General features: G+C 39.1%; 1 pseudogene; it reads right to left on the bottom strand.

The window, feature by feature from the left end:
- Window positions 1-2,500: 2,500 nt before the first annotated feature.
- On the bottom strand, window positions 2,501-4,449 carry LOC143671913 (band 4.1-like protein 1 pseudogene; annotated as a pseudogene).
- Window positions 4,450-8,528: the final 4,079 nt, after the last annotated feature.

The following is an 8,528-nucleotide window of genomic DNA, read 5'->3' as shown; positions in this document are numbered from 1 at the left end:
ATGAAGAAAAAGCCAGCTACAGGAGTTGGCACTGCGTGTAGTCATGTACATAATAACAACACTGAGTTATGGAACTTCCCTAGCTCCCTTTGATGCGTTGTTCCTTCTTCTTCTAGAAGATGCCTGTCTTCAAGTAAAATCTAAGAAGTTTACCTGTATTTTATTTGATTCTCTTGAGTTAGAAAAATTTAGATTTAGTAACTCCTTTCTGCCATGCACATGCTGAAGATATATAGAGAAAAAAATACAGATACATTTCCTGTTTTCCTGAAATTTTCAATTTATTGGTGTATATTAGTTTTCTAATGTTACTATTACAAAATGATCACAAACTTGATGGTTTAAAACAACTTTAATTTATTATCTCACAATTCTGTAGGTTAGAGAAGTCTGGGTACAGCATAATCAATTGGTCTCTCACCTTAGACTCACAGTGTCAAAATGAAGGTCTTATAAGTGTTGTGTTCACTTCTGGGGACTGTAAGGAAGAATACATTACTTGCTCATTCAGGTTCTTGGCAGAATTCAGTTTCTTGTTTTACTGAGGACCACATTTCCTTGCTGGCTGTCAACTAAAGGGCATTCCTAGCTTCTAGAAGCTACCCAAATTCCTTGACTCATGGCTTCCTCACTCCATTTTCAAAGCCAACAATAGTAGATCAACTCTCTCTCATGCTTTGAATCCCTCCTGCTTCCTCTTCTACCACAGCTCTCTGATGTCAGTAGGGAAAGCTTCCCTATCAGAAAGCATGTGATTATATTGGGCCCATCTGGGTAATTCAAAATAATCTCCCTATTTAAAGGTTCATAACTTTGATCACATCTGCAAATTTCCTTTTGCTATGTTTAACCCCTAAATTCTGGGGATTAAAGTGTAAAGATGTAGATAGACATCTTTGGGAGAGCCATTATTCTACCTAATTCGTGGAGAAAATAGAAATGAAATAATTCTGACAAGTGTTAGGAAAACAGAAACACAATATGCTATTTGGAACATGTTACAAGAAGCACCTAACGTAGAGATTTAAGATGTATCTTCCCAAGGGAGTTATTTCTACACTGAGACTTAAAAGGTGAGTAAGAGTTAATGAGGAGAAGAAAAGTGTGTGGGAGGAATGTTTTAGGAGGAGGGAAAAGTAGGTATAAAAACTTAGGGATAAGAAAGTGATGCTAAAGATAAAATAAAGTCCATGTAAGTAATTAAAGTAAGACCAGTATTGTTGCATTAAGGTGGGGAGTGGTGGAGTTTACAGTAATAGGGCTGGACAAGTGGAATGAAGTCATTGTGTTGGACATTTTAGGCTATGTTAAAGATTTAGATCATTACCTTTAAAATATAGAAATCCACTGAAGAGTTTAAGACAAGAATGACAAGATCAAATATGCCCTTTAGAAGGAAAACCCTGGTTACTATATGAAATATGGATTAAAAGAGGACAGAGTATATGCAGGAAGAATAGCGAGCAAGAGTTGGTTTTATATGCAGATGGTGTCCAACAGGTAGCTACGGAAATTAAGCCCCATGGTTTGCTTGTTTGTTTGCTTTACTTACCAGCATTGTTTATTTTAATACTTGTTTTCTGTTATATGTAATATACATAACTTAAAAACATATCCATACAAATTTCCTACAATCTGAACCTTCATAATGAGAAACCATAAACTAACAATTTCAACTTCCTTCCTTGTGGCTTGGTTTTCTGTTCTTGCTTTCTTTTCTTTTCTTTTTTCTTGTTTCACATGAAAGTCATTTTCAGTGTCCCTCAACAGCACTGGGACACAGAGGGTGCAGGGTATGGCTGGGGGAGGGTAATAAGGGAGCTGAGACAGAGGATGACAACAAGATAGAACCCAACCGTCGAGGATGAGGAGAGGTGGAAGAAAGGAAGGTGGACTTTGCAGCCCAGTGTCACGACACCCAAAATAATAATCCAGTGTTCCTCCTCCTTTCTTTGTAGGGAATTTTCTTTCTTTCTTGGAAAAGATTTGACTGTCAGTATCTTGCTGCTATGACTTCTCCTGCATTACCTCAAAAGTGTTTTCCTTTGCATTCAAGTGGGCAACAGATACTGTAGAAGAATGAAAGGAATGTTTGTCCACTAAAGATGACAGGCAGAATCAGAGTCACTTCGTACTTCTACAATCATAATGATCTGGCTTACTTTTGTCATTCAGCAGGGGAAGAAGGCTGTGATGGGTTGTTGTTGATTTATTTTTTTTTCTGGAAAATCCCACCAGTTCTTCAATTTGTCAGCAAAGGAAAATACAGGTATTCAGATGTTTCTTGTTGCTGTGGCTGACTTCCCAACCAGCTCCAGCAGCAGTTCAAGGATTCAATGTTTCCTGTATGTACATCTATATCTATCTACCTGTCTATCTAGCTAGCTAGATATCTATCTATGCTTTTTTTCCCCTGTCTCTTATCAGTGATGGTATGTCACAACTGGGTCATTGATGTTGGATCAGAGAATCTAGAATTAAGCCCTTTCTTAATGGTTCTCTAGCTTGGGTTTGGGCTGAAATACCAGTCTCTCTTCACAAAGGTCAGGATTCTGGTGTTTACAAGCATGTCAGGATGCTGTAATTTGGCCTTCTTGATGACCAAAGCAGAGCCTGGTCTTGATCAACATCTTCTTCCCTGTGAATAATGATTCACTTCTCAATCCTTGTCTTGGCAAACATTCCTTTAACAGTTTTGATAATATGCATGGTGGTGGAAGTTGAGAGGGTTTCCATGATGGCATTATAGATGCTGGTGAGGACATCTTTCCCAATGATCAGAGAGAGAGAACACATTTCCATGGCCACCATCTGTGGACCTGGGATCATGGCAGCTGTCCCCTTCCCAGACTTGAGATTGTTCTCCGTGGTAATTGATATGGTCTCCATGGAGAAAGCAGTTGTTAAGATCTTCTCCCCCCCTTATGGCACTGTCATCAACCTGGGAGATGTTCACAGAGGTGCCTCTGGTCTCCAGTACCACCTGTCTTGATCTTCTTCCTGATGGCCAGGCTGCTGATAGTCATGATTTCTGTTTTAATGGGCTCATTGGCTTTCTTTGTTTTTAATGGCTCTTGGGGGAAGGGGAGGTGGGTGAAGGTGGCAGCGTGTGCTCCCACTCCCAGTCTCCATCCAGTGAATCAGTTTACTATTGGGTTCCTTCAGGATCCTCTTAAGCTCATTGATTCTGGCCTGATGCTTCAGCAGGATATCCCCTGGCTTGTCTAAGAACTTTAGATCCCTAATCTTAGTATGGTACTGATCACTCCCTTCTCAGCTTCTTACTGCTGCCCACCAGATTCACCATTCTCCTCTCGCTTGTCACTTTCAGGTTCTGCATTGTGGTTTTCACTAACCAAGGCTGGGTAGGAGAATTCTGCTCCTTCAAGGTTGTGGGACATGGTGTACCATTTGCTGGAGGAATTCTCAAAGAAGAGTGCACCCTGAACAGTAAGGGCACTGGCCTGAAAGGTCTGTGCCTGAGTCCTCCTGCTATACTGGAACTTGAAGCTCTTCACTAGGAAGCCCTTGGTAAGGGCTTAGGGGACACAGCCAGGAGAACATGTGATGCTCAGTGAGACTTTCCACTGTCTCTTAGCTGACAAGTGGTTTAGGAGCTTAAAAAAGATTGTGCTCTTGAGCTGCTCATATTCCCCAGGCTAGACTTGATATAGAAGTTACTCCTCTTGTAGGAGATCTTGAGAATCTTGGGCCAGGCAAAGTGGTTGATTCTCAGCCAATCCCAATAGGTAAGCAGGCCATTGGCACAGGTGCCCAACATGATGCCAATGTCAAGCTTCTTGGAATTCTCCAGGAAGTGAATTTCAGCTACTCCTGGGTATATGCACCTGTATATCTTATGCAGCTCAATGATCTTATCCTCCAGCTCTCGGGTCTGGTTAGGGGCAAAGCAGAGCTCACTGACATATTTACCCACATGCTCCTTGGCATCATAGTCACCCAGCTCAGCATGCACAGCATAAGAACTCTACAGGGCATGTGTGACAAAGGAGCAGGGCTGCCAACCTGTGATGGAGAGTCAAGCCAAAGTAGTCCTTCTCCAGGAGTTTGAGGTGCTCACAGACCAGGTCAAAAAGCAACTGGCCCAGCCCATTTTTCTCCACTTCACACTCAAACTCAGAAGCACTGAGCAGAGTGGCCCAGCAGATAACACTCTAATGCTTCTAGTCAATCTTCGGGGGTGATTTCTGGGACTTCCTGGACGTGGTCCTCTCTAACAGACCATAGTCCTCACCATAGTCCTTCTCCTCCATATCTAGGATCTGTTCAGCAGGCCAAGTGTCCTGCTGGAACTGATGCTTTTCCTTGGAGTTGGCCTCTGGATGGCCGTAGCCTGTGAGTGTCATGGGGGTGGTCACAGCAGCGGGCCTCAGGCTGTTGCTGGGCCTCGTCCTGAGCCTTCTTCACCTCGGAATCGGGGTCTGTTTCTGTTGTCGTGGTGACCCTGTGCCTGAGGGTTTCCATGTTGGGCGGGTTGGGCCAGGGCTGGCTCTCTCAGTTACTCTGGAGCCTGGTAGGCCATGGAACAGGACCAGGAAAGCTCCAGGAGCTGCAGCGGGCTCTGTGGAGCAACCTGATCCGCTACACCCCCACCCGCTGCTCGATAATGACTGCAGTAGCAGCAGTGGTGGCAGCTCGCAGTGCACCAGCGGCTGGGCACCGTACCCACAGCTCCCCTGTCTGGGATTGGCGCTCAGCCCCAAGCCCCATGTTTAAAACCTAGGTCCCCCTTTCTTTGCCTATAATCTCAATCCAACATTTCAATATTTGTGAAGAGACAAAGAAGATAAGGAAATAGTAGATCATATATAACAGATTAACACTCTTCACCCACCCTAAGTGAGTAGAAGAATAGATATGCAATCTGTATTTCATGGAGGAAAAACCATGATACCACACCAAAAAATGATTTCCTAATGAGGTAAGCACATCAGTATAATTGGCAGTGGAAGAAACATTTGAGGGCAGTGGCCTCTTTCTTGTGCCTCTCAATATAACCAACCCATGCATAGAGTGAGTCCCATGAGCCAACTAAGAAAATTATTCCACGCCTAAAGTGGATTTCATTTAACAAAGTAGTGATGCTAGAAAAAGTGCAGAATCTGAAGTTAAGAAATTTTTAAAATACATTCAATTATCACATGTATTATATATATATGTATATATATATATATATATTATATTTTATCCCCAGTGTTGTTATTAACTTGCAATAAAACCTTAGAAAGGTCATGCCCCTTCCTGGTGTTTCAAATTTTTTTATTCAGAGAAAACCTATGACATCTCTATTGTTTCATTCATTTCTCACATTCTATGGCTCTGCAAAGATTCATGATTAAGACTTTGAAGACCAACTCCCCCACTTAACTCATCAGCAATAGAAAATGTAGTATGGCCTATTGGCCAGCAGTGTGTTATTACAACTTCAGCTTCTTGTGGTGCATGAAGGTGCTCTCTGTCTTCAGTTCTTTGGAGTTCTTAGAAAATAAGAAAAACAAAACAACTTTTCAGATGTTACTTTTCATATGTTACTTTTCATCTATTCCAATAACATTTGTGAAATACACTTTAACTGGGTTGTCTTTCTCTGAATTAATGCTTGATATGACTTTACTGCAGTAAAATGGCCCAACTGAGAGTTGCGTTATTTATTTGTTGAATGAGAACTAACCTAAGCAATTTGCACTTTTGCTACTTTAATCAGTTTCATCTAATGGGAAGAAGAAAACAACAGGGACAGATGATTAAATTACAAATGGTCAGCCATAATTTTGTACATCTCTACCTTCCACCTAAGAGCCTATAGTTTCAATTCTGATCACCATCCGGTATCAATTTCCCTCTCTTAAACTAGGATACAGTACAGCTTTCAGGAGCTGAAGCTAAGGAAGCTGAACAACTATCCACTATGGAAGGCCTGTATTTTTTTATTGGCAATGCGAAATTCATTCATCTGTCCTTGAAATAACATAAAGAGTAATATAAGAATAAACACAGACCCGTAGTTAAACTTACCCAGGAATCTATCTCTAAGAGGGCATCAAGGTCATGGTTGTCCTTAATTACAGCTTGAATGTTCAGAGATATGTCTCAAACACCTTTAGCTTACTTTAGTACACTTTTATGTCTATTCTCTATAAGTTTTCCAAAATTCTATTAAAACCTGTTTATATATCAGCCTGTATAGCTCATTGTAGGAAATAAGTAGATGCTGACCAAAGAAAGACAAAAATTCTATTTGACACATGATGTGAGAGAGTGGTGAAAGTTCATAATCACATTTAAAGAAAGCTTACCACCATTTCATATTTTTGAGGAACTTAGTTATTTTACTTGTCTATTTATAATATGTCAGTAGTCTCCCATTACACGTTCTGCACAATGAAATCTAAGCTCCTACAAACAACATATAAGGCTCTTGAATACCTATCTGTCTATCTGTGCAGAATTATCCCTATTCAAACCCTCATTCCTCTGATTCACCTTTTCCAAACATGCACTGTTGATGCTCTAGATGTGCAATGTTGAGTTACGATTCCTTAGATTTGTGTATGCTCTTCTCTGGATCTGGAATAATTTCCCTTATCTTGGCCACCAGGTTAAGAACTACTTTTTGTTTAAGACTTTACTCAAATGATGTTTTTGCCTGTGATGTCTCTTTATAACAATTCCAATAAAAGTTATTCCATGCATCTTCAGTGCTCTTCTAGTACCTTGCCCATACTTCTGTCATATCCCCAGTATCAAATACAGTATCTAGGTTGTAGTAATTGTTATATAGTTCAATGGAAAAGGTACAAGTTTGATTGCAGACAGCCCCCAGTTTAAGTCTTGGTTCTGCCACTTAATAGCTGTATGACAATGGGATGCTAGCTACTCCCAGCCTCAGTTACTTTATCTGTAAAATTGAAATATTAGCAGGGTTTTTTTAAATGTGTTAAATTAAATATATTTTTAGGTGCCCAATGTGTACCAGGAACTGTTCTAGATGTTAGGGATATAGAAGTAAACAAAACAGACAAAATAATCATGACCAATTTTCAGATGGGTAAATCCGGTTTCACAGAGTTTATCTTACTTTCCTAAGATTACCAATCAATTAAGCAGGAGAACTAGGATTAGAAAACCTGACTGATTCAAAATCTCCTGCTCTTTCCAGTACTGCATAATGAAAGTAAACGTCTATAATTAGAACCTTACACATTCATTGCAAATAGTGACATATAATACATTAGATACAATCAAGCTCCAAATTCTCCTCAAGAAGAAATTGGTGATTACATTTAAGCAGCATGCTCAATAAACCAGTCTCTTTACCAGATCAGTTTGCATCTTCTGCTGAATATTTGAAACTGCTTTGCTTTATGCCATCTGCAATGTAATGTTTGTTTCTTGCTTCAGATTGTGTTAGTAATCACAGAAAGTGTTTAGAATTTATCTATGCACCAGTCTCTATGGAAGATTTTGATATCATAATATACATACTTAAAGATGCTGACTGCCCTAGTTCTGTGCATTCTCTTTGATAATTGAATTGTTTCTACCACGTACAAGTCTCTGTTGTGATGTAGAAGCAGCTTCTAACTGATGTTGGTGATAACTCACTTTATTATCAGCATTTTAGCTGAAGTCAGATTTGCTATTATAATGTTTACAATAGCCAAAAGTTCAGTGTCCCATAGTTTTTTATACCAGGAGATAATTTCATTGTTTTATTCCAAAACACCAAAGAACATGTTCTGTTTAGAAATGAAGGATTTTTCAAGTATGTATAACTCAGAGCTAAAAAAAAGTCAAAGAAATTTTTTTCTTGAAAATTCCCCACCTCTTAACTAATCAACAAAGTAATAGAAAATGCATTTTATTTTAATTGAATCCAAGTTAAATTTTTATGCCAAATTCAAAGTTTATCAAATGTAGAGATTAAAATATTATATACTGCAAATCACAGTTTAACTTAATGGTATATTTGAAACAGAATATTTGGATGTCATAATCAGCATTCAAAAACATATCTTGACTGGGAGAACAATGAGGTAAATCTAATATTATGTAATAAATGGGGTTTTTCTGCATTTTAAAAGGGAAAAATTCCTACTGACAGAATGAGGAAGGCATTTCAGCAGCCCATGTTATAAAAAGTTAGAATTTTTGGTTGTCAATGAGCTTAGCAAGAATGAACAATGTGATATAGCAGTCTAAAACATTATATAATTTTATTTATGAAATATCTAGACTATCCAAACTCAGAGAGGAAGAAAATAAATTATAGATTGCTAGGGTCAAGGAGAAACACAGAGAAATGGGAAGTTAGTGCTTTATGGCTGCAGAGTTTTGGTTTGGGATGATGGAAAAATTTTGGTAACGGATAGTGGTGATGGTAGTACAATGTTGTGAATATTGCATTTAGGACAATAAATTTCCCTCTTAACACTGCTTTTGCTGCATCCATAAGTTTTGTTAAGTGTTCTCATTTTCATTTGCCTAGAGATATTTACTGAGTTCTC

The sequence above is a fragment of the Tamandua tetradactyla genome, chromosome X (genome assembly GCF_023851605.1).
Source record: "Tamandua tetradactyla isolate mTamTet1 chromosome X, mTamTet1.pri, whole genome shotgun sequence".
Taxonomy (NCBI): domain Eukaryota; kingdom Metazoa; phylum Chordata; class Mammalia; order Pilosa; family Myrmecophagidae; genus Tamandua; species Tamandua tetradactyla.
The sequence above is the reverse complement of the archived record's forward strand: the minus strand, read 5'-3'. Positions and strand labels throughout refer to the sequence as shown.